Source organism: Zootoca vivipara, chromosome 1 (assembly GCF_965207765.1).
Source record: "Zootoca vivipara chromosome 1, rZooViv2.hap1.1, whole genome shotgun sequence".
Taxonomy (NCBI): Eukaryota; Metazoa; Chordata; class Lepidosauria; order Squamata; family Lacertidae; genus Zootoca; species Zootoca vivipara.
The window spans coordinates 91,001,679-91,024,011 of record NC_142582.1 but is presented as its reverse complement, the minus strand read 5'-3'; the positions used below and the strand labels follow the sequence as shown (position 1 = coordinate 91,024,011).

The 22,333-nt window shown below is 44.0% G+C and overlaps 1 protein-coding gene across 3 annotated transcripts in view; it reads right to left on the bottom strand.

Moving 5' to 3' along the window:
- TTBK2 (tau tubulin kinase 2) overlaps positions 1 to 6,105 on the bottom strand; it is a 39,435-nt gene extending 33,330 nt beyond the window's left edge. For all 3 annotated transcript variants that reach the window (XM_035112481.3, XM_035112462.3, XM_035112474.3), the window contains exon 1: positions 5,540 to 6,105. The gene's annotated coding sequence lies outside the window, so the exon portion shown is untranslated. The remainder of the gene's footprint in view (positions 1 to 5,539) is intronic.
- Positions 6,106 to 22,333: the final 16,228 nt, after the last annotated feature.

The following is a 22,333-nucleotide window of genomic DNA, read 5'->3' as shown; positions in this document are numbered from 1 at the left end:
AAATGGTGGTGATGCACCAAGCTACAATTAGTATGTGTCTGTAGTTTAAAGCAATATCATTTTGCCTTTTCTGCTAAGCACATGTCAAATCCTGACTTCACTAAGCTAACATTCCACCAGTATGAAGGCACCATAGGTTTGTTTCTCCCATAACCTATTGCTGGAGATTTGTTGTAAAATAACTAATACAAGTTCAACATAATATTTCCATACATACTGCTTTGGAGCAGACAATTATTAATGATTCTTGCTCACCCATAAACGAGAAACAAAAGAAACCCATGTTTATATTTATTGAAATCACAGGCAGACTACCAATGCAAGAATCACAATAATTTTACAATAATTTTTTCCTCTCAGATTTAACTGACTTTGCTTGACCTCCATATAGAGGAGTGTGAAAGAACTACAGATACTATTTATAACAATGATTTCACATATCTGTAGCAACTACTGCAATTATGGACAACTACTTAAACTAACCATGTAATCAACTACCAGAAATGTTGTGACCATTGTTTTAGCATTCTCAATATTTAATGACAGGTGGTGAGTAAAAATAAACTGTCTTACAAATGTCGAGACAGGAGAACAAGAAGCCCAAAAACAAGAATCTGGGAAGCTATTAAGAAAAGGATCAATCCCTTTTAACCTATTAGGAAAGGAAACACTGCAGTCACCTTTACAAAACAGCAAAATCCCCTATTAAGCATTGTGTTATTTTGTTTAAGAATATTTATCGCCTGCCCTTCAACTTGATAGATCCCAGAACAGGGTACAAAATATAAATTCATAAAATCACATAAAATAAAATGCAACCATAAAACCAATTCAAACAGTTTGAGCAGTTAAAACAATAGAGCAGGCAATCCTATCACCACAAAACAATATACTAAAATTCTGTATGTGCCTGCCTGGGAAAAAGTCACTACATATCCACCAACCATTGTACACAGAGAAGAGCTCCTTGGAATATCTTAGGGCATGGAGATAAGCTATGGAGATCTTTGGATCTCAAGTGGTTTATCACTTTATGGTAAACAGCACCAGCAATTTGAATACAGCCCAGAAGCATATAGGCAGGCAGTGTATCTCCTTCAGAATCAGTATGATGAGATTTCATTTGGATGAACTAGTCAACAGTCTTACAGCATGTTCTGCTTGAACTGCTGCTTCTATCTCAACTTCTTCCCAACACAAAACACATTATAGTAACCAAAATAGGAGCTTACCAGGGCATGGGTCACTATGGCAAAGCCATCTCTTGTCAATAAATGGCCATAGCCAATGAACCAATTGAAGCTGGAAAAAGACACTTGGTGTCACTGAGGTCATATGGACTCAGTGACAAAGCTGGCTCTTGAAGTACCACCAATCTACATACCTGACCCCTCAAGGAGAAGGCAAGTCTCTCTAAAGCAGGGTGTGAAGCCGGTTCGGTTCCTGGATAAAAGAACTACCTACCCACAACACCTCTTTATTATAGCAATTCCATTTTAGTTTACTGACATTCATCCAGCCTATTGTTTTTGTTATATGCCAGCTAATGCAGACACTATTTTTCAAGTAATCAATACTAAAGAATGTAGCCATCATCCAAAGATATGTCCCAAGAGCTAGCTCATTCCCAATGAAAGTTTTGATGTTGCTCCCTTTGAACACAAGATTCCTACACTATAACACAAATGGCTTTTGAAAATCTAAGCCAAAAGCTTCCTTGGACATGAGGAACCAGTTAACAGTTCTTTTAATTCCAGTATTGCAGCATCAGTACTATTGCTACCTCCACACTGAATTTTCCATGAAGAAATTATTTTAAAAACCCACACCACTCTTGAGAAGGAAGAGAGATTTCTAGTTTTGTAAACAACATAGGTTCTCTTCAGTGAGCTGTAGTGCCTTCCATATTGCATCACAATTCATACAGAATAAGTGTGGACATGCCTAGACCCCACTCACTTTTGCCAACAAGTACATCCATGTTGAATGACATTTCATTGCCCAATCAGGCAATGAAATCAGAGCTACACCAGGTCACTACAATCCTCACCACAATGCAACTCCTTCCACACCACAGGAAACTAATGCTACATACCAAGATGCAAAGGTGAATCATTAAGGCTATATGAAGTACAATTACGTAATCTTAAATTTAGGAAAATATGCTCGGGTCTGCAGTTGCCCTTCCATGAATAGAAGAAAGGGCTCCTTCTGCTTATGGAAACGGCTTTGCTCCAGCTGAGATTTCTACTTGCAGAATGAGGAAGTCAACTCAACCTTTCCCCCACAGTCCCACACCACCCCTCCACACTGTTTTAGTGTCCCCCACAGAAAGAGAGACCTCCTCCACTTCTATCAGCAGGTGTCTTATGAAGTAAGTTCTGTTCATAAGATCTCAGGATTCAAACCAGAATTGGGGCAGAAGGAATATTTTTACTGAAAAGTATTGACATATTCCATCCAGTGTACTATCCAAAAAAGAAACCCAACACACTAGCACTAGCAGATTTTACAATATATGTTTCCAATAAACTTAAAGCAATGTAAAGTTTTTCAAATGTTATTGGTAGGGGTGGGGGGGAACTTGTTTTTATGGCCCACGTATCAAAGACTACTCAAATATAGTAATCATTAAATCTAATTAAAAACCAGCAATATATGAACAATGGGATTCTTCCAAAGCTATTTAAAAAACCCAATGTTCTGTCTCTTTAAGAGATGCTAGACACAGCTTCTCCAACAGAAAAACAAGGAATAAATCAATGCACTGCATAGTTTATGTCAAGCCATTATAACACACCAGCTTTCCGTTTTGCAACTTGTGATAATTGTATTCTGCTGCCACCGCCACCACTCCTAAAATAAAATTCTAGGGCTGTGTTTTTAGTAAGGTCATGTGAACCTTACACTTAGAACAGATCACCTCAGTCAGATTAAAATTTTAGTCAGCTGAGAGATACAGTCACAGACAAAACTGGTGAACTGGAATATGGTAGTCATTCTGAACAAGTTATAATCTGTTTGTATTTAACGAAGCTTTTATCTGATAAAAAAGTATATTAAGTTCCAAACATATATTCCTTGTATTTTACCAGCCTAGGAAGTGTTTTACACTTTTCTTACTAAATTAAGAAGCAATGTGCAACTTGTTTATTCCAAACTCAGTTCTTAAAAGTATAGAGATGTTTTCCCTAAGAAGATGGTGTCAAGCTGCATCCTCACCTTCACACCAATCCCATTTTGTGCATGATTTTTTTTCTTGAATGGAATCTTAGAAGACACACAGCACATCCCACCCTTTCAGATTCTGCAATAATTCCTTCCAGTACCTGCCCCCGCCCCCCCAAAAAAATTATAGCCCAGACAAGTAAAGCATCCCATTCCTTGTTTTCCACATGCTTTCTTAAGTCAGTCTAAAGGACTTCAAAGCTCCCTTGTTTTTTTGAACCTCAAGAGAACAAGTGATGCCAAATATTGTCTTTCATGATTAGGATAATTTTTCTCTTTTGTCTTGGGACATATCTGCATAAGTTTCTTCTACTTCCCATATGAGCACACAACCAAAGAAAGTCAAGATTACTATTCACAAGACATGATCAGAGACCAGGGATCAGTTCCAAACATTTAAAGAAAGAATCCCACTGAAAATATTTTGAAACAGCTACTCACAGAAATTTATGTAAACTCAAGCCTTGGCACATCTCACTTATAATTTAAACATTGATTATCAGTGCCAAGAACATTTGATATAGTGCAGGATATTCTGCACTAATATCAGACTCTCTTTCTCTGGGTAAGTGCTATTCTGTCATATTCTTTACTTCACTGCTTTCACCATGAAAGTTTTCAACATTGTGGTTGGGCAAAAAAAAAGTATTCTAGATGACACAATATATAAAATATACTGCAAAGGTTTTTGAAAGTTACGGGTCCTTTGAAATATTCACCTTCATTGTTGTGGTTCACTTGATACTTCTCTGCAAATACATTTTCAATGACTGGTTTAAAGACATCAGAAAAAAAATCTTTATCTCATTTTACACACCTTGGGCTGCAACCCTATGCACAGTTACCTGGGAGTATATCCGTTTATCTCAGTGGGGCTTATTTCTGAACAAACATCAACAGCAATAAACACAAAAGCTCAAGACCACACTAGGCAAAAAAATGTGAAATGTATATAATCTTTATAAGAATAACAATGAATTGTTGGCTTAAAAACCATTTGGTATGTCCCAATCATAGAAGCAAATTTAAAACATTACTGTACCTGCTATAGCCTAAAATAGCTATTTCCTGACTAATCAATATCAGAGCAAGTTTATTCATTTCATGAAATTTATAAATTGCTTGATTATTTATTTAAAAATCTGAAGTTATCTACATATATTAGTCTTAAATAACTTGTATGGTAGGATATATCTGTGATGTATCTTACTGTTACTAACAGAAAATGCTAATCTCAAAGCATCTATATTTTATCTACATTTTTAAACCTACCAATACTTGGTGCTATACTTAACCATCCCTCTTGCTGTTTCATGGCAGAAAGACACAACATTGCCAACCCTCTAGCAGATTTTCCCTACACCCATTGCTGGCAGTCGGTCTCTTTAAAGATCTCTGGCAGAGGACCATACCTCTCTCTTTTAAAAGAAAGTACGTATCTGTATTCATATCTTCATGCAACTGCTGATAGCAGCGGCAATGTTTAGCCTCAGCCTCCATCTGCCTGTATGCCAGAGCATATTTGTATGACTAAAGGAAACACAGAAGCATCAACATTAGCAGATTTACAAGTCAAGCAGCCTAGTTTTCCCCTCGGGGAGCATTCTCCTCACCAATAAATGAAAGAAAGGCAGGGAAAGCCAAACCTTAGCAGAAATAAGCAAAAGAGCTCTTTCCCCACCACCCCGCAGAGCCTCTATTTTTGCAGCAGAACCGCTCTCAAACCACGGGAGCATCACCTGCCATCTCATCGGTACCAGGCAGGAAACTTCTGCGATGCGCCTCACCGCTGCTGCCCAGTTACCAACCACCCACAAGGAGCAGCTATCCCGCTCCCCAACCCTGCAAAGCGAACAGAGGGGCCTTAGGAGAAGACACACCAGAAGTGGCCAAGCGCTGCCAGATCTTCTCCCATCCGAGGCTGGGAGATGATTCCCTCCCCCCCTAATAATGCAGCATCCCCGCCCCCCTCCTGCCCCTGCACGGGAAAGCGGGATAGATAACCCCCGGGACGAAATTACGGGTGGTTTACTGATGCTCTGAAGGTTACCCTCCATGTAGCCTCCTCCTTCTGCGATTCCAGAAACCCGGTGCTGCTCCCTCCACTATTAAGCTCTACCAGAGGCGCATCCCGCGAGGCCCCGCCAACCCCCCCCCCCACCGGCGCCTCCGAAGCAGCATCCCTCCCGCCCCCGCCCCGACCAGGCGGACCGGCGACACTTGCGCACACCCCGCCGAAGCGGCCTCTCGCTGGCTGGGGAGGCGCTCCCCCACCCCTTGCCCCGCTCAGCCCCTGAGGGGAATCGCCTACCTGGAACGCAGCGGCCGGCGCTCCTTCCCCCTCAGAGCGAGGCCGGCGCGGGGTTCACTCTTCCTCTCGAGGGCCTCCGAGGAGAGAAGGAAACGCGCCTGAGGTGGTGGTGGTGAGGCGATATTACCGGTTGTCCCGCGGCGCCCTCCGGTTCAGCCCGGCGCAGCCCAGCAGCAGGCTCCTGCCCATGGCTTGCGAGCAAGCGGCGCCGTCGTCGCCTCCGCCGCCGCTGTCTCTATGGTGACTGCGGGGCCGGGCCGGACTAGGCGCAGGGACCGGCGGGCGGGGCAGCTAACGGAGGTTAGGAGGAGGAGGAGGAGGCGACAGGCAATCCAGTCAGCGGCTCAGCGGCAGTCGCCGAACGGCCGTTGTCCCTGTCGCTGCAGGGTTAACTGCTTCGTCGCCAACTCTCCGCCGCCTCAGCTGCAGTCCCCGCAGGACGCGACTGGCCCGTCCCCCTCGCTCCTCGCTCGCTCTACCTTCGCAACAAGCCCCCTCCTTTTCCCTTGCCCTCCATCCAAGGGCCAGTGAGCCAGCTATTCCCTCAAGGGTGCCCGCCCACCCTCCCGAGGCCTTGAAACGTTATTGGATCGTTCGCGAAGAGCTCGTTGAGCAGATTGGACAGCGGCCCCATCAGTCGTCCCGGCGGGCGGCCGTCTCTTAGAAACGCCGCTGTGCTCACGTTTGCTTATGAGGCGAATCCAGCGAGTTTGTTCGTACTGCGCTGGTCTGAAGAGAATTCTGGGAATTGTAGTTTAGCCTGGCCTTTGTCGGAAAGGGTTTCCCAAATGGTAGCTTGCAGAGAGGTGGTGGTTGGTGGCTGCCTCATGGGGGCTTGACAGATGGCTGTCGATGTTCTCTTACACGCTGGGGTTTCCTCTTTTTTGGAATATTTAAGTACCGAAACACACGCGCTGGTAAAAACCATTTGTTTTCCCGTAACAAAAAGGGATATAATGTTTATTGCTATTAGCCACTCAAGATTAAGGCTACAGAACTTGGAAGCCACTAAACTGGGAAATATACTGAAAAATAAAATGTTTTTGGTGGGGTAGGTCTTTAGTAAAAAGTGCAATAAATGTTTATGCGGAATATCCGAAGTAAGCTGGGAAAACCCAAAGAGGAAAAACCTTGGGCTCAGGCTCATTAAAAAAACCAGGATCAGTGTGCAATGGCAGTAGACACACACACAGAAAGGGGTTGAAAAGATAACTGCCCCACATTCTTCCATAATTTTTGTGGAAGGAAATTTCTGTGTCCTAACATGGTCCACCAGCCCTCAGTTTCAAGATACAAGTTTGGGGAGCAAAGGGGGCTTCTGAACAAAACAGAACAGCTATGTTTCAAAAATAATGTGATTTTAAAAATACCAATATGTACAACACATTTATACATAAATGTGCATAGAGAGCTTTTTAAATCCTCTACATGAGTCAAATCCTTGGGTTGTGTAGTGGTTAGAGTGCCAGACCTGGGAACAGGCCTGTGCAGAGATTTTCTGAGACCCCAGGAAGGGAGTTCAGTTATAAACGGAAACGGAAAAGGAGCTGGTCTCTGGGGGGGTCCCTCGCCCATCTTAGACCTCCGAGGCCTGGAGCAGGTGTAGCCTACTGGGCTGCCTGGGAGACCAAGGTTTGTATGTGACCTTATTCACTGGCGGCAGAAGGGCATCAATGCCATACCTGAAGCCTATACCAGATTTTGGTAATTTAGCATACTTTTTTTAAAAGTTATATTCCAGCACATTACAATATACCAACACTGATATATTTTTAAAAACAGGGTGGGGGGAGGCAGAATCTATATTTATAAGTTTATAATTAGTCCATTTATATTACAGAACTTTAGGGTGGTAGGAAACTGTTCCGCAATCTGCCCAGAATGGGTTGATTCCTCATTTAAGATGATAATACAGGAAGCCTCCATTGTTTAAAAGTACTAGGGTGCAACAAAAAAGATAACAGAGAGGCATCAAATTTCTCCCAATCATTTTACCATTTGATACCATACGTAAATGCATACTCTGTGTAACTGTGGAGCTAAGCGTTTTCCCAGACAGAATTGTAATGCATTATACCCAAATTCATTTCGGAATAAAATAAAGCCTTAGGGAAATTCTTTGTCATTGCTTACCGCTTCCTGTGTAAAACAATATCTTGCATACTCTGCTTGGAAGATTGTATTTAGGTCAAATAGCTTTGCTAGTAATTCTAGAGGTCAGAAAGCAGACTTAGGACTGATTGCCTTAAGTCAGGGGTCAGCAAACTTTTTCAGCAGGGGGCCAGTCCACTGTCCCTCAGACCTTGTGGGGGGCCAAACTATATTTTGGAAAAAAATTATGAATGAATTCCTATGCCCCACAAATAACCCAGAGTTGCATTTTAAATAAAAGGACACATTCTACTCATGTAAAAACATGCTGATTCCCGGACCATCCGTGGGCCGGATTTAGAAGGCGATTGGGCCGCATCCGGCCCCCGGGCCTTAGTTTGGAAACCCCTGCCTTAAATCATAGATTATCATTACACAGAACACAATTTCAAAATATAATTTGTTGTTACTCTCATTTATTTCCATATGCAAACTGGTAGCCAAAAAAATTATTCCAGAACTTTAAAATTAAACACATCAATAATAATTTTGATCCCATGATTCAAAAAATCATGTACACTTGATTCCTCCTGCCACATGCGCAGTGATGGATGCCACAAATTTCTAGAGCCATAAGATATTAGAACAATGTTTTGTTTTGTTTTAACCATATTTAAGGAAAGGAGGAAAGGTCAGGGAAGGTGAAAAAAGGAGATGCAATCCAGTTGTGTGGCAATAAATTTTGAGCTACATCCAAGTAGAGTGAGAGTCCTAAAATCTAGCCAGTTGGGTTGGTTATTTCACATACACACACCCACACCCCTCCAAGAGCAGCTGTATATCACATAAAACACTTTTCTGATTAACAGTGGTATATAAATACTTAAATAATGGAACAGCTCTGCCAGCAGCATGTTCTGCTGGTGTTATCTGAGGTGTGCGTAGCTTATGTTCTGCTGGTGTAGTAGAGTTTCTACTGACTCCTATAGCCCCTCATCAGTAGATCTAGATGAATGTTTACCAACCTGGTACCCTCCAGAGTTTGACCACAACTTCGAGCCAGCAGGGCCATGGTGATGGGAGCTGTAGTCCCAAACATCTGGAGGGCACTCTAGGTGGGTGAAGACTGATCAAGAGTATAGACCTCTTCCCTTAATAATTTTGAGGGGGTGGGAGAGACTCTTATAGTCCAGGATAGCACTATTGTCATTGCACACTGACTCTTGGATTTAGTGTCTTGATTGATAAGTACTTAGCTAGAAACTTTACAAGATCACTAGATATTCTTATATCGTGCATGGTAAACCACTTAAGGTACCAGTTGTGCCAGCTCTGTTTAGGGAAGTTTTTAATGACTGTTTTAATGTATTTTTAATATTTTGTTGGAAGCCGCCCAGAGTGGCTGGGTATAAATAATAATAATAATAATAATAATAATAATAATAATATATTATTATTACATTTTTAGCTTTGTTTTTTGTTTATTTTGTTATGGTTATGTGTTGGTTTTAAATTATATTTTATATGTTATGTACAATATCCTGGAATCTTTTAGTTAAGGATGATTAAGAAATAGTTTCAATAAATAAGCTGAAACAAAATATTGTTTGAACAGTATGCTGCCTTCTCCCCTGCCCCCTGCATGCCTTTATTCTGTTGAGATTATGGAGGGGTGGGCATTATTATCATTTATTAAATTTCTATACTGCCCTTCGGGGTGGTTTACAATACATTAAATGTCAAAAATTTAACATCTCACTTAGAGTTGTGAGCATGGGAACTGTATATTAAGGCAGTCTGACCCCACAGCTTGGTGCCTGCCCACCCCCGTGTCATTGGACTCCAAATTCCATCAACCCTAGCCTGTGTTGCCAACGGGCAGGGATGAGGAGAGTTGTGGTTTAGCAAGGTCTGGGGGTACACCAAGTTGTAGAAGGCTATATTAAGACACAACCTTGATGGCAGAAAGTGAAGAGGAATCAAAGAACCTTTTAATGAGGATGAAAGAAGAGAATGCAAAATATGGTCTGAAGCTCAACATCAAGAAAACTAAGATCATGGCCACCGGTCCCACCACCTGGCAAAAAGAAGGGGAAGAAATGGAGGCAGTGAGAGATTTCACTTTCTTGGGTTCCATGATAACTGCAGATGGTCACAGCAGTCACGAAATTAAAAGACGCCTGCTTCTTGGGAGAAAAGCAATGACAAACCTAAACAGCATCTTAAAAAGCAGAGACATCACCTTGCCGACAAAGGTCCGTATAGTTAAAGCTATGGTTTTCCCAGTCGTGATGTATGGAGGTGAGAGCTCGACCATAAAGAAGGCTGATCGCCAAAGAATTGATGCTTTTGAATTATGGTGCTGAAGGAGACTCTTGAGAGTCCCATGGACTGCAAGAAGATCAAACCTATCCATTCTGAAGGAAATCAGCCCTGAGTGCTCACTGGAAGGACGGGTTCTGAAGCTGAGGCTCCAATACTTTGGCCACCTCGTGAGAAGAGAAGATTCCCTGGAAAAGAGTTATGTTGGGAAAGATGGAGGACACAAGGAGAAGGGGATGACAGAGGATGAGATGGTTGGACAGTGTTCTCGAAGCTACCCACATGAGTCTGACCAAACTGCAGGAGGCAGTGGAAGACCGGAGTGCCTGGGGTGCTCTGGTCCATGGGGTCACGAAGAGTCGGACAAGACTAAACGACTAAACAAAAATATTAAGACATAAGATAAATGGTTGTGAGTGCCACCTCTGTAAGAAAGGTACAGATACATGTGAACAGAGGTATAAAGGAGATTCCAATGGGATTTTTATTGATGGACAATGGGAGTTGAGAAAGTGCTTGTGGGAAGGGGAGCAGTAACCGCAGAAGTATAGAGCAAGGGAAAGGGGAAAAGTGTCTCGCCTTATGTCAGAAAATAGTGTAGCATAAATCTCCTTACTAATCATAGGCTTAACCTTTAATAAGACCCACTGAAACAAGAGTGGAATTCTACAGATATGGGACATCTAACCCATTACATCACGAAACCCATTACATCACGAAATTAAAAGACGCCTGCTTCTTGGGAGAAAAGCAATGACAAACCTAGACAGCATCTTAAAAAGCAGAGACATCGCCTTGCCGACAAAGGTCCGTATAGTTAAAGCTATGGTTTTCCCAGTAGTGATGTATGGAAGTGAGAGTTGGACCATAAAGAAGGCTGATCGCCGAAGAATTGATGCTTTTGAATTATGGTGCTTGTTATGTACTGAGCTGAATCCTAGAACAATAGGATTCAGAATCAGCGGGAGCTACCCAATCCAACTCCAGGTGGAAGTGAATCCACAACCTGATTGGCCTGCTGGAGCAGCCAATCAGGCGGCTGGCAGAAGTGAATCTGCTACCTGATTGGCCTGTAGGAGCAGCCAATCAGGCTGCAGGCAAAAGTCAATCCACAATATAATTGGCCCACAGGTGTAGCCCTGAAGTAGCCAATCACGCAAGGCCCATTGTGTAAATAATGTATATAAGCAGATGGTTTTGGGAAAAGAGCCATTCGTCTTCTCTTCTCCTCCTTGATGACTATGAGCTGAATAAAGAGCATGAAATTCACTCTTGACTCCGAGTATATTTCACTGGCGACGAAGGTGGGATCCTGCTGAGCTGACCGCCACCACGCACTGCACCGCAGCACCGCCACCTGCTGCACCGCTGCATCGCACCGTGCATCCAGGCTTCAGCTCCAGGACCCAAGGAACCCAGAATGGCAACCGACAGCAGCTTCTCGCCATTCAAACCAGCATCAGGAGACTGGGAAGGGTACGCCGCCCGTTTCAACTTCCTCCTGCAAGCGAAAGAAGTCACCAACGATGCCATGAAGAGGGCGACATTCTTCAGCGTCTGTGGAGAGGAGACGTTTGAAATCGCCCGGGCTCTCCTTGCACCTAGAGATGTCGCTACCGTCTCTTACAAAACAATAATGGAACGGCTGAAGGAGCACTTCTCACCACAGCCCTCGGTGGTAGCTTGCCGAAATGCCTTCTACGCAAAGCGGCAAGCCCCGGGGGAAACCATAACTGGGTTTGTGACCTCCCTCCGCCAAGCCGCCCGGTTATGCAACTTCTCAGAATTGGAGAACATGCTTCGTGACCGCCTCGTCGGTGGCCTGAGGGACGAGATGTTGCAACGACGCCTCTACGCCAAAAAAGACCTCACGTTCCAGATTGCTCTGGAGGAAGCCCTGGCAACCGAAGCCGCCGAGAGGTCAACGCAAGAGGCACGACCGGCCCCGCCATCCCAACCGAGGGTCTACCACGAAGACCTCACCGACGAATCCGAATCTGACAGGGAGGAAGTACACCGAGTACAGCGGCGCACTCAAGCAGCACACACACCACAGCAGCCTCGACGAGAAGGAGGGAACTGTGCAAGCTGCGGGGAGAACCACGAGAGGAGGACCTGTCGTTTCCGCAACGCAGAGTGCAGGCAGTGCAGAAAATTGGGACACATCGCCCGGGTGTGTCGGGCTCGACTCACCCGTCGACAAGCATCAGATGACCGACCCAGGAGCCCCAGGTCACACGGCACCATGCACCAAGGCAACTCGACGGAGATCACGGACTACCAGGTATTCCAGTTGCCCCATCCCAGCACAGAGGGGTCCCAAGGGGACAGCAGGGCAGTGAGGCCTGTAGAGCGAGAGGGGTGGGCAGAGGAAGCAGAAGCAGTAGGCACAGAGGGGCGCCCCGAGGCTGGAAGGACACCGGAACCAGAGCTACAACCTAGTGGTTCAGTGGCGCCAGACCAGACAGCCCCGGCACAGCCAGCAGCCTCGGAACACGAGCCAGAACCAGAACCCCTGACCAAGGAACACCCCAGGCCACAACGCACACGGAGGCGGCCAGCAGACCTTGGGGACTACGAATGCAACTTCCCGGGCAGGACTGGAACTTAGAGGGGAGGGGTGTTATGTACTGAGCTGAATCCTAGAACAATAGGATTCAGAATCAGCGGGAGCTACCCAATCCAACTCCAGGTGGAAGTGAATCCACAACCTGATTGGCCTGCTGGAGCAGCCAATCAGGCGGCTGGCAGAAGTGAATCTGCTACCTGATTGGCCTGTAGGAGCAGCCAATCAGGCTGCAGGCAAAAGTCAATCCACAATATAATTGGCCCACAGGTGTAGCCCTGAAGTAGCCAATCACGCAAGGCCCATTGTGTAAATAATGTATATAAGCAGATGGTTTTGGGAAAAGAGCCATTCGTCTTCTCTTCTCCTCCTTGATGACTATGAGCTGAATAAAGAGCATGAAATTCACTCTTGACTCCGAGTATATTTCACTGGCGACGAAGGTGGGATCCTGCTGAGCTGACCGCCACCACGCACTGCACCGCAGCACCGCCACCTGCTGCACCGCTGCATCGCACCGTGCATCCAGGCTTCAGCTCCAGGACCCAAGGAACCCAGAATGGCAACCGACAGCAGCTTCTCGCCATTCAAACCAGCATCAGGAGACTGGGAAGGGTACGCCGCCCGTTTCAACTTCCTCCTGCAAGCGAAAGAAGTCACCAACGATGCCATGAAGAGGGCGACATTCTTCAGCGTCTGTGGAGAGGAGACGTTTGAAATCGCCCGGGCTCTCCTTGCACCTAGAGATGTCGCTACCGTCTCTTACAAAACAATAATGGAACGGCTGAAGGAGCACTTCTCACCACAGCCCTCGGTGGTAGCTTGCCGAAATGCCTTCTACGCAAAGCGGCAAGCCCCGGGGGAAACCATAACTGGGTTTGTGACCTCCCTCCGCCAAGCCGCCCGGTTATGCAACTTCTCAGAATTGGAGAACATGCTTCGTGACCGCCTCGTCGGTGGCCTGAGGGACGAGATGTTGCAACGACGCCTCTACGCCAAAAAAGACCTCACGTTCCAGATTGCTCTGGAGGAAGCCCTGGCAACCGAAGCCGCCGAGAGGTCAACGCAAGAGGCACGACCGGCCCCGCCATCCCAACCGAGGGTCTACCACGAAGACCTCACCGACGAATCCGAATCTGACAGGGAGGAAGTACACCGAGTACAGCGGCGCACTCAAGCAGCACACACACCACAGCAGCCTCGACGAGAAGGAGGGAACTGTGCAAGCTGCGGGGAGAACCACGAGAGGAGGACCTGTCGTTTCCGCAACGCAGAGTGCAGGCAGTGCAGAAAATTGGGACACATCGCCCGGGTGTGTCGGGCTCGACTCACCCGTCGACAAGCATCAGATGACCGACCCAGGAGCCCCAGGTCACACGGCACCATGCACCAAGGCAACTCGACGGAGATCACGGACTACCAGGTATTCCAGTTGCCCCATCCCAGCACAGAGGGGTCCCAAGGGGACAGCAGGGCAGTGAGGCCTGTAGAGCGAGAGGGGTGGGCAGAGGAAGCAGAAGCAGTAGGCACAGAGGGGCGCCCCGAGGCTGGAAGGACACCGGAACCAGAGCTACAACCTAGTGGTTCAGTGGCGCCAGACCAGACAGCCCCGGCACAGCCAGCAGCCTCGGAACACGAGCCAGAACCAGAACCCCTGACCAAGGAACACCCCAGGCCACAACGCACACGGAGGCGGCCAGCAGACCTTGGGGACTACGAATGCAACTTCCCGGGCAGGACTGGAACTTAGAGGGGAGGGGTGTTATGTACTGAGCTGAATCCTAGAACAATAGGATTCAGAATCAGCGGGAGCTACCCAATCCAACTCCAGGTGGAAGTGAATCCACAACCTGATTGGCCTGCTGGAGCAGCCAATCAGGCGGCTGGCAGAAGTGAATCTGCTACCTGATTGGCCTGTAGGAGCAGCCAATCAGGCTGCAGGCAAAAGTCAATCCACAATATAATTGGCCCACAGGTGTAGCCCTGAAGTAGCCAATCACGCAAGGCCCATTGTGTAAATAATGTATATAAGCAGATGGTTTTGGGAAAAGAGCCATTCGTCTTCTCTTCTCCTCCTTGATGACTATGAGCTGAATAAAGAGCATGAAATTCACTCTTGACTCCGAGTATATTTCAGTGCTGGAGGAGACTCTTGAGAGTCCCATGGACTGCAAGAAGATCAAACCTATCCATTCTTAAGGAAATCAGCCCTGAGTGCTCCCTGGAAGGACAGATCGTGAAGCTGAGGCTCCAATACTTTGGCCACCTCATGAGAAGAGAAGAATCCTTGGAAAAGACCCTGATGTTGGGAAAGATTGAGGGCACTAGGAGAAGGGGACGACAGAGGACAAGATGGTTGGACAGTGTTCTCGAAGCTACGAACATGAGTTTGACCAAACTGCGGGAGGCAGTGCAAGACAGGAGTGCCTGGCGTGCTCTGGTCCATGGGGTCACGAAGAGTCGGACACGACTAAACGACTAAACAACAACAACAACCCATTACATATCAAAGCATAGCTTATTGCAGGCATTATTCAGCATGGCAAGGTAAAAGGACAAACTCCTTTCTTGTGTCATCTGGAAAAGTTTGGTTGTAGTGTACATTTATGTCACTAATGTCAAAATCTGCAGCAATACAGTAATAAATTGTTTTTTAAAAAAAACAAGCGAGGAAACAAATTCTCTCAGCTTGGTTCAAATTTAAGACAAAATCCTAGGACAACATAGATAACAACCATGTAAGTGTGCTAAATTCTTAGCATAATTGAATCTAACTTGGCTTGGCCATGAGATCATCAGCTGACTATTTGTAAGATGGAACAAGCATTCACAATATCATTATACCTACTCTGAGCAGTGTTTGCTTTACAAAAAGTCAGAAAGCCGCGGTGTCATCGCTTTATAAATGTTAAAAAGCTTTTGTCTGTCTTAAGGGACTCTATTTAAACCATGCAGTTGTGCAACATATTCTTAAACACAGCATAGCATAGCCTGCTTCATAATAACATCAATGTCCAGTTGGGAATGCTTTCTTAATTAATGTTCAAAAGACAGAAAGTCCCATATACATTAGCTAAAGACTAATAAATGTCTCAAGTGGCCAAAGAGGGCATGTAAACCAATAAAACAGACCTTGTCGAGTATTAATGCTGTGCTACAGGACTCATGTGTCTCCAGACTGAAAGAGGAAGGAAAATAAGTGCTGCAGATGGGAACAGCACAGGGAGAAACAAAGAAAGTGGTCCCATTAATTATGCTAAGCCCTCAAGTCTCTTCCATTAAATGACAAATTTGTCCGTTAGAAAGATTGCCTGGAAGATATGAACAAATACATTTTTTTTAATGTAGTAAGAAATAGAATATAGTTGAGTAGAAGGACAATATAGCTTTCAGTTCAGTTTATACTGTAAATAATTTAGGGCATTTATTTTACCATATTTATCCTCATGTGTGTGTCTTACTCATCCAGACTTCCTTTTGTGCCATGTTTCTAGGCACAGGTCTGGGCTTTAAAGTTCTGTGTCCAAGTGATTGTATTTTTTGTCCTGGGAAAACTCATGTTTTACCACCAAATTGGAACAAATGCAGTGCAAAAGGAAGTAAAAGGCTTACAGAATAAGATGAGACAGTTAAGAGAAGAGTGGAAGTGTTTTGGAGAATATCTTAGAGGGTATAATATTCAATTCAACCTGCAAGTGGAAGTAAACATGAGCAGCAAATAATATCAAATAAAGGAAGATCTGAGATAAAAATGGATAGAAGATCAGGATACGCAGCTGATAGAATGCCATGGAGAGGTGGACTGGGAAGTCCTTAGGAAATGGATATGTAATGGCAGTGCTTTTTTCTGGGGGGGAAACTAGGATACACATACTCCTAAACATTTCATGAATCTAAGTTTGGCCTCATTGAGGGGCAGTATTTCAATATGAGTAGGAAAATGAGAGCACCCCGAAACATTTTTTTAGAAGAAAAGCATTGTGTGATGTATGTACAACAGTTATAAAAATGCATAAATATGTGTGTATTTTTAAGGATAAGCCACCATAGACAAAGAAAAATCCATGCAGGTGCCCAGAGCCTATTCAGATGTTACTTAAAATCATAAAATTGTAGAGTTTTAAGGGACCCCAAGCATCATCTAGCCCAACTCCTTCGATGCAGGAATCACAGCAAGGGATAAATGTACTCCAGGTTCTCTCTTACAGTCGCTCGTCCCCAGTTTCTTAACTACAAGAAAGCAGTAAGTTCTGGTTGTCATAGCCTGCATCAATTTATCTGAGTGCAGAATCTCTCCAACTTGACCCCTGAAAGAATGGGGGAAGAGATGGAATTTTGGCCCCAAAACAGCTGGAAAACCAAGTTTGGGAAACCCTGCTTTACAATAATATCTGTATTGCACATAATTTTTTTCCCTAGTGTAGACTGAAATCATCCCACTTACTTGGGAGTAAGCTCCACACACACACACAACTATAGTCTTTTAAGAACATATCAGAATTTGGCTCATATTTGTACAATTTATGTATAAATTTGCTTTTTGAATTCATATAGAATTCACTTTTACTGAAGAAATAAAGCTTTCAGTGGCTACTAGCCATGATGGGTATGTTCGACCATCATTAGCAGAGAAGGTTGATAGCCAAAGAATTGATGCTTTTGAATTATGGTCCTGGAGGAGACCCTTGAGAGTCCCGTGGACTGCAAGAAGATCAAACCTATCCATTCTTAAGGAAATCAGCCCTGAGTGCTCACTGGAAGGACAGATCCTGAAGCTGAGGCTCCAATACTTTGGCCACCTCATGGGAGGAGAAGACTCCCTGGAAAAGACCCTGGTGTTGGGAAAGATTGAGGGCACAAGGAGAAGGGGACGACAGAGGACGAGATGGTTGGACAGTGTTCTCGAAGCCACCAAAATGAGTCTGACCAAACTGCGGGAGGCAGTGGAAGACAGGAGTGCCTGGGGTGCTCTGGTCCATGGGGTCACGAAGAATCGGACATGACTAAACGACTAAACAACAGCATACCAGTTGCTGGGAATCCTAAGTGAGCAGAATACAGTTGCATTCGGGTCCTGCCTGCAGGCTTCCCATTAGCTCCTCTGGTTGCCACTATGAGAACAGGATGTGGGATTAGATATGGACCTTTGCCCTGACCCATCAGTAATGTTCATCGGGTGAAGACTCCCCCACCCTCTCTCTGGTGTGTACAGCAAATGCAAATGTTACTTGAAATGCAGCTGTGTTGGGGGGCAAGCTTCCTGTGTTTAAAGACATTATTCTACATAGCCAAAAAGAGGACGAAGAAGGATAATAGAGGAGAAATGGAGGAGAGGTTACAGTCAGAAGACAGGTGAGAAGCAGGGAAGTAGAGACAATTGGCAGGGTTACCAGCAGAGAGAATTTGGACACTGGCTGGGGAAGAATTTTTAAAGTAAAACACACAAGTGGATTTTCATGCCAATACTGCCATCTATTGTTTTGTGTCTTTCACTGCTAACAAGGACAGGAGTCAACAAAACAGGAGCACATACATTATTTGTTATTTGCCTTAAGGTATTTGAAGCCCTTCCTAGCCCTGATTCCTGAGCGGGGTATTTTGGTAGACAAATGTTTTAAGTGCCATACTGAGTTAAGGTTTCTGAATGGTTTCCCAGAAGAAGGAATTGTCCCTTTCTGAACAGCAGCCTGTCTATATTATTTTTGGTGTAACTTGCAGGCTCCACTTCCATTACAGCGGTTTCCAGCAAAACGTCCGCCATTAGATTAGGCAACCTGAATGGAGAAGCAAGCCGATACCTCCCTCCCAGTCTACAAATAAAGCAAATTCATGCTTCTGAAAGGAAACACTGTGTTGTTTTGAGCCCCAGCTTTGTCTCCAGTTTCTACTTCACTATCCTTATTTATGTCCAGGTTTTGTTATTTTGTTGAAGGCAAGCAAAGGCTACCAACAGCACAAGCCATAAAACTGTACTGGCTCCCAATACACATGTGATGGTTTTGCCCCAAAATCATTCCCTTTGGAGAGAGAAAAAATTGGTCAAATGAGAGGATAGGGCAGGCATGTATGTCTCCTTACCCTATGCAAAGGTGTTCACTTCAGTGTGATGCTTTTGAGAAATAACTCATCAAATGGTAGTATCTTATAACAAAGCACAGGAAACATACGATTTTTTGGATAATGTCATGTAAGCTGGATTAAAAACGCAGCACTGAAAACACAGTGATGTACAGTAAACGGGAGAGTGAACACAGCCTAAGCTAGTTCAGAATTTTCTTATGAGAGCTTTAATACAGGAATATAAGGGCAACTAATGAATATGTGAAGACTGGGGGGGGGATGGGTGAAAGTGGGTGCCCTGAGAGCAGACAGTCACAGGGGTTTCAAATTACATTTGGTTAAGTGGCATGTTTTGCAGGGTTTAACATGAAGACATAAGTCTCCTACAATAAATCTCTTAGGCATGATTAGGGATGCAGCGGGGATTAGCAAGGGCTGGCACAGAGAAACCATTTTCTCTGTCTATCTTCTCAAGTGCAGCACTGCTAGGCTGACGTGACAGGAGCCAAACCGTCCTGAGGCTGGGGGATTCAGCCTCCCCTCCAAAACTGGCCACACTTCACCAAGTGAAGATGCTCCGAGCACTAAAACAGGTTAGTGGCTTTATTCCCATCAACTGTTCATTTTAAAGAAGCCCATATATGTGAAAAAGCCTTTTCTCTCTACCCTTACTAAATCTAATCTGTGCCTCTTCGCTAGATTTTGAAGCAGACTTTTTACTTTCAGTTTTGCTGGTAAATTTGTGTCCGATGTAGCTCTGTCTAAAAGAAACTGTCTGGAGTGGGATTTAATATACAGTAGGAATAGGAGAAGTATGAAAATGCTGCAACATGTTGCATTTGGTACCGTTTCCGAAGTGCATGTTTAACAGTACAGTTCCTATGCATTTCAATGAAGCTCATTCCATGATAAGTGCATATAGAATTGCAGCCTGGATGAGGAAAAGTATCAACAATGAAAAGAAGAAGAAGGTCCATATTGGTTGTCCGCCAGCTTTGCTTTTTAAAAAAGAAAAATGTATTTCTCAGTTTTTCTTCATTAACAGAATATAGCTATTCCAGAGAGAGAGAGAAAGGAAAGGGATTTGTGATTATTGAACATAGGGGTAATAAAAAAAATATGTGGTTGCTAATACTCCCAAGCAATTTAAACAGACAAGTGTTGCCTCCAAAGGGTCAATAGAAATAAAAGCTCAATTATTTCTATTTTCCAGGTAGAACCTAATGCGTGCAGCATAATCCTATGCATGTCTACTTGGAAGTAAGCCACATTTATTCAAGGGAACTTCCCAGGTGTGTATAGGATTACAGACTTAAAGGATAGCATTATATGCAGACAATATAGGACACTGCAATGTTGTTTTTGTTTAGTTTTTACTGAAAGCAATCTAATGTTTGTGCTTTGATTGTCTTCAAAGAGCCTCTAATTGTGATGCACTTGTAATCTATAAAGTTTATCTGGAATGATAAAAAGGCTAGTATTATAAATACATTTATTTGAAGACCTATTCACAAAAGTGGATTTGCAATACTTTATGTTATCTAACTATGTACTCTCATACAGCACAAATCTGTAATATGTGCAAACCATTTCGAGTACCTTTGTTCCTCCAGGGGAATCAAAATCATAGCACTGCAGACAGCCATCCTTGAATAGTGAATTTATGGGATCAAGTTGTTTATTATCAGATTTACAAGCCCAATTTTACTTATCAGATTTCCAATCCCAAACTTTGAAATTAATTTATAACAATACTTCCATTTAGGTCAATTGTTTTTAAGCAATAATTCAGGCATAAGGCAGTTTTAGTGGTTTGCAAAAGTATAATCTCAATTATCTTTAAGAAATTATGGTGGTCTCTTCAAATTTCAAATATATATTACATGACAACATGACTGAAAGACCTGCAGATCCAATGGGAACACTACACTTAGGACACCTTATGGGTAAAATAATTCATCTTCTCCAGGGCCCTATTCATGGGCGTAGCCGGGGGGTAGGGAGGGGCAGCTATCCCCTCCCAAATCAATAAAAATACATAGCTAACCGAGGTTCTGCCCCCCTAACAAAAGGCCTGCCCCGCTTACAAAAATCCTGGCTATGCCCATGGCATGACATACACAAAAATCCTGGCTATGCCCATGGCATGACATACACAAGCTCTCCCCTCTACTCTTCCTGCAGGGATGAGGACCTCAGCAGCATTTACTTTCATCCCCCCCAAATTTTGGCTTGTTGTGTTGATCACATCAGGGATAAAGGGTTATAACAAACTCAAGTCAGTTTCCAAAGAACCCAACTTCAATTCAATAAGCCGGCTGAAGCTAACCAGGATTTTAAAAAAATATACTTCAATCCCTTGTCCATATGTCATGGCATGCCAAAATTCGGGGGGGAAATGACAATAAACACTACTGAGGTGTCCTTCCACTTGTGCAGGAGGATGCGTGGATTGTGAGTCGCAGTTCACTCAGGTTCATTTTAGTTCATGCACACCACTCTAAATGATGGTTTGGTTTGATGTACAGACAAGACACAGCCTCTATGCACCAGCATAGTTCAGAATTACAAGCAGGTGGTCCATAACTCCCGCCAAATTACCATGTTACCTAGCCGCTTCACCAAATTGTTATGAACCTGCCACTTCCCTGAGTGGCAAGAAGTCTAGGAAGAGCACTACAACGTTTCATTTCTTTGAATGAACTTATGGTGAGAGCTTACAGTGGCTTTGTAGTCTTTGTTTTGCTTACATATATACAAGCACTGGTAAAGGTGTAATGAGGGAAATCTGCCTGTGAAGAGTTCTCTATTTAGCCCACAGCTCTTCCTGGAAGATAAATTAGATGTACAAGCTATCTGCAAAACCTTATGAACTGGTAAGGTGATGAATGGTCAGCTATTTACAAGGTATTTCTCTTTCTCTGGAATGATGAACCATCAATAACTCTAGCACCAATAAATGTTTTTCTTGCTCTACAAAACTGTCCCCTTAAACGATTCCCATCTGGATGATTACATAATACAGTATCTGCCATTAGTCAAAACATAAGTGAAATGTTTGCCCACTTACACAAAATCATTGCTGCTGTCTTGGGTACCTATTTGCTTTACATCAAGACAGCCATTTATTTAGCAGCCCAGTGTTTGTTTCTGCTTTCAAACTTTTAGGGTGTCCTTCTGCAGTTCCTCATTATTTAGTCCATTTTCTACAGTGAGAGGAGCTTCACTCTCATGGGTAGGGGGGAATGATGTGAGGAATACTCAATACTACCATGTCGACTTCTGAGTACTGTATATTCCTGCGTATAAGACTACTTTTTAACCCAGGAAAATCTTCTCAAAAGTTGGGGGTCGTCTTATATGCCCAGGCGTCTTATACACAGGAATATACGGTAGATGGTTAGGATTGTGATGGACAGTACCCAATGGCAATTGTAGAAGAAATAGAAAGTGTCCATTATTTGGATAACTCCAAGGAAAGTGTTGTCAAAATAAAAAGTATTAAATCTTCATCTTCATCAATCACTTTATTGTGTATAGCCAAAGGCCTTTACCATGAACAGCAAGGCTTTCCTCTGGAATCTCTACTTGACAAACACAATCATTGTTGCAGAGTGATAGATAATATTTGTTAAAATCCTTTTTAAAAAAAAAGGAAATGTAAGGAAACTATGCAACCATTACAGATACCTATGGCATCACAGCCCCTCTATTACCGTGCTGATATTAATTTATGTATATGACAAGTCTGTGGG